A 4,861-nucleotide genomic window follows, 5' to 3' on the forward strand; every position below is an offset into this window, starting at 1 on the left:
CCACATTCTTGAATCGATTTTGCTTGACAAGCCTCTCAAGGCTGCGGTTCTCTCGGTTGGTTGTACATCTTTTTCCTACCATTCAACTTTCTGCTAACACGCTTGGATACAGCACTCTGTGAACAGCCAGTTTCTTTGCCAATGAATGTTTGTCGCGTACCCTCCTTGCAAAGGGTGTCAATGATTGTCTTCTGGACAACTGTCAGATCAGCAGTCTTCCCTGTGATTGTGTAGCCTAGTGAACCAAACTGAGTGACCATTTTGAAAGCTCAGGACTTTGCAGGTGTTTTGAGTTGACTAGCTGAGTGGCATGTCACCATATTCTAATTTATTGAGATAGTGAATTGGTGGGTTTTTGTTAAATGTGGGCAAAATCATCACAATTAAAAGACCCAACGGCTTAAACTACTTCATTCTGTGTGTACTGAATGTATATAATACACGAGTTTCACTATTTGAGTTGAATTACCGAAATAAATGGACTTTTCCACGATATTCTAATTTATTGAGCTGCACCTGTATAGGCATTTTGCCTTAGAGTTGAAATTAACCTCAGCTGCAACTCAGGCAGCTGCTTCACGTGTAGTAAACACATGTAGAACAAGGAGACCCCACACAGATAGGCCTCAGCTAGCTGTGCTGCCCAAACACTAAAAGCAATTTAAAAAAAAAAGCATTGACACAAGAATGGGACATTGCACTCTGTTTCTTTTCTGCAGACCCAGCGAAGAACACTGATGAGGTGAGCCAAGACAAAAGTCATTTTCTCATACTAATTTTATTTTTAAACCAAGCAGGGGTAGCTAAAATCTAGAAAAGCACAATGTGGCTTTGAATCTTGGATTAGGATATAACTTCATATGTCTGAAATTTTTCACAAATTACATACATGCTGTTGGTTCTAAATTATACACACAATTTCCCAATTCCTGGAAGATCTCTAAACTGTATAATCCCATGTGAACAAATCTCCAGGGCTCAGCAAAACTCACTGTAAAGTGAACTTGTGTTTCAAAGCAAATTCAGCTTCAAATCTATGATACCCATAGGACGTGCATTAGTATCCTTTTTCTCCAGTGTTTTATAGACGTTTGTACAATGTCCATTTGTGTATAATAATTTGTCTGATACATAATTACACAGTTAATAAATGACACTGGAGGAACAGCTTCTCAAACACCAGAGCGTCTTGTCCGGGGATTATGAGTCCCTGTTCTGTTAACAAGGTGCTGCGGCTACGGCTCAGAGCTGCTAATGACTTAAAGAGCATATCAGCTATGCCTTGTTTGCTGAACAGGAGTGGAGCACACTGCTTAGAGATTCTACTTTAATTAGGGAATGGCTAAAACACAGCTCCCTGTGGTCCTGACAGATTACCAATACTCCTGTGCTCGAGTCTATTAGTGTTTGAAACAGCTCCACCAGGACTGCAGGTTATCCCACTGCTGTCCAGTAAGTAATGCAGAAGATCGTAATGTTTCTTAAGTATTCTGTTGACAAAGATTATCTATGTACATGACAGTAGAGAAGGGTAATGCATTTCCTGTACTAACACTGAGTGGAAGTCAAAGGTTCACCTTCATTCCTGAGCAGTCCTTCATATTCTTACACATTGTTTCATTTCTGTACATAATAATGGTATTTTTTATTATGTGGTTTATAAATTTTTTCTGTTTTACACACTTTAACAAACATCACTTCCCATACGTCCTACATACTTGCAACTAGTGCTGCATTCACACAGTGCCAGCAGAATAGGACATACAAAAACCTCTCAGTATGCTGACTTGGCAGTGTTCATGCAGTACTCCAACACTACTAGTCTTGCAGTCACATGACAAATTAGCATTTTTCTATAAATTTGTGATCTTGGAATTTGACTTGAATCATTTTCTTAGCTTTCAGTGGAGTGATTTTGCAAAGAATGCAAACTGCTAGCTAAATGGAGTCTAACTTTTCTTGTCCAAGTCTTGGTGATGTGATTAGAACAAAATAATTTTCCTTCTCTGACTGGGAATGCAGACACCGGCTCAGAAGGCAGGAGGCTCGACTCACAGTGCTGCTGCTCTTTGGCTGGTGATAAAGATTCAGCCTGTTCCTTTAGCTCCAAGTGTAGTCATGTGTATAATTGCTCTGGGACTGGAAATGCACCATGTGTGAATATAAAGGAAGAGCCATCTAATAGGAGAAGTTGTTCAAACAACATAGCTTCAGTTTGTCTAAATGTCCCGTGTCACAGAGAAGCTGTAGAGGATAGAGGAGGGTTGAGGTTAGCAGCAACAAGCAGTGAGAATGAGGGAGGCAACTGGGAAGAACGAGAAACCTGATAAAGAGTAACATAGGGCTGCTAATCACTGCAGACACAAATGTGCCTTCAGAGCATTGGAATTTGCATTTCCAGAGCAGGGCCAAAGCCAAGGGAGGATTAACCAAAGTAGTCAGCTGGTGTATCAAAAGCACAATGGTCATCTATCATGTCATTTATACTGTATATGCCTGTAATACTGTATATGCCAAAAATGGACGACAAAGCTTGGACCCTGTCGTCAGTCCACTAGATGTAAAATCTCTTGCTGCTTCATCCTGATTTTCGGAGAACACAAACTACAAGTGAAGCAAGGTATTTGCAGTTGTGGGTTTTCAAAAATGCCAGGTGTAGAACAATGATAGAAAAAGCTAGTGTAAAGTAGCTGACCAATCAGTGATGTTCATTCGCAGCCATCCATCCATCCATCCATTTTCTATACCGCTTAGTCCCAAACAGGGCCATGGGGGCTGGAGCCAATCCCAGCCGGCTGCAGGCGAGAGGCGGGGTACACCCTGGACAGGTCGCCAGTCCATCGCAGGGCTAACACGCAGACTAACAACCCATTTGCACCCGAAACATTCCTAAATTGTCAAAAAAGTATTATACCCTGAGCAGGGACTTTTTACTCTGTGGATTTCTGAGGTGCTGAGTGGCAGACAGAAAAAAGCAGAGTGTGAAACAGTACTGAAACAATCGCTAAAGCACGGAATTTCCACTTCACTGTTGTACATCTGTGCTAACCAGTCCAGGGTTTTCCCTGCCATAGAACAGCTTAGGTGCAGCACCTAACTATTTTTGGAAAGCACCTTAAGTTGAATGAACATAATAGACCTTTAGGTGACATCAGAATTAATATTTGCTAAAAACAACAGGGAGAATTCTATGCACTGACCAAAAGAAAAAAAAAACTTGGATGTTAAGTTTCACAAATATTGTGATTGTCAAAAAAGACAAAAAATAAATAAAATAACTAAACATTTCCTTTGAATAATTTTAAACTCCCAAACCACCAAGCCCCCAGCAGAAAACTCTGCAGTCAATGCACCAATTTTGAAGAAATTCCCTCAAGGCGTTTCTTAGATATTGCCTTCACAAGAATGGGACAGACACGAGGTCACTGTGAGCGTGTCCTTTGACCTGTGACCACCAATGTCTAGTCATTTTATCAAATTCAAAGAAATTCCCTCAAGGCGTTCCTGAGATAATGCTTTCATAAGATTAGGATGGATGGATGGATGGACATATGGACAACCTGAAAACACAATGCTATCCACTGACTGTGGCTATCACTGGCACGGAAGCATAAAAACATTTCTTTGGAGTGATGAGTGAGGTTGAGAGAGAGAAAATAGCAGTTGTGAGAAAAGAGGTAACACAAACAGATAGTGGGGGATGGGTAAACGTAGTGGTATTGTGATATGTGCTGGAGTGACAGGGCCAAATGTAAATATCACATTGATCTTTAGGCTGAGGCAAGCAGAGACCCTGCTCCTTATTGATCAGCTCAAGGCCAAGGGCAGGATGAGGCTGACAAGTCAGACACTGACCTCTGCCACCTTGGCCTTGGTCTAAAGCCAGAAAATTGTCCTTTAACCTTCATCATGTGACCAGATGGGACCTGAGCAGAGTGCTTTGGTGTCAGGGCTGTACGTCCTACCCAAGGCCAAAGGAGCATCTCCAAAGGAAGAAGGAGAGGTTAAAATTAGTCACTTGAATGCATCTTCCCCTGAGAAGTGTGAGGGCTGAGAAAGAGAGAGTCCAGAGGGGAGGGGGGGGACAAATAACAGTTTTTTACAGTTGTGAGGTTAAGAGCAGCTCTGTTATATTGATCAGGTAATTTCATTACACGAGGATGCACTGAACACACATACACACTCACAGACATGGTGATGGATCACAGGCAACTTTTATTTTCAGTGTGTTAATATACTACAGGGGAGGATTCGTCTTCATTTGGCTCTGATGGCTTTGTTTGTTTAAGATGAGATGAATCAATCAGGTGATGTGTCATAACATAAAGACAAGTTCAGTTAGTAAAACATCTGAAAAAAAATATTTCTGCTGGGACTTGGAGCCAGCCTCAAGTGGCCATTCGAGGAACTGCAGGTTTTAGCACTTCCATATTGGCTTCATTTCTCAGCCTTGGAGGTTGCTGCTTGGTGTATACATATTCATTATATGATGGCACCATGTGAAGGGTCAGGGTGCACTGTGGAATCAGCCCAAAGAATACTTTTCACTCTCCATTCAGCAAGTGCCTAATTTCCAGAAATGTCTTTCTTTTTAAGACGAGTGTATGTGTGTGTGTGTGTGTGTGTAAAAGGGGTTTTTTGGCAGGTTGTATGGCTTATTGATCACTACCATCACCCACCTTGTCCAATTGGATGAAACACCTGATAAATCAGTAATGTCGTTAATACTGGATGAACCAATGAAAAAAAGCCACATTATAAGAGGAAATATATTCTGCACTTTGATTAAGCTAAGCCTCGCTGCATGTGGTACAGTATAAGACAAAAAAGGCTGAAGCAATTACCTCAACTTTCTTAGTAA

Source organism: Monopterus albus, unplaced genomic scaffold (genome assembly GCF_001952655.1).
Source record: "Monopterus albus unplaced genomic scaffold, M_albus_1.0 scaffold99.1, whole genome shotgun sequence".
NCBI classification, from domain to species: domain Eukaryota; kingdom Metazoa; phylum Chordata; class Actinopteri; order Synbranchiformes; family Synbranchidae; genus Monopterus; species Monopterus albus.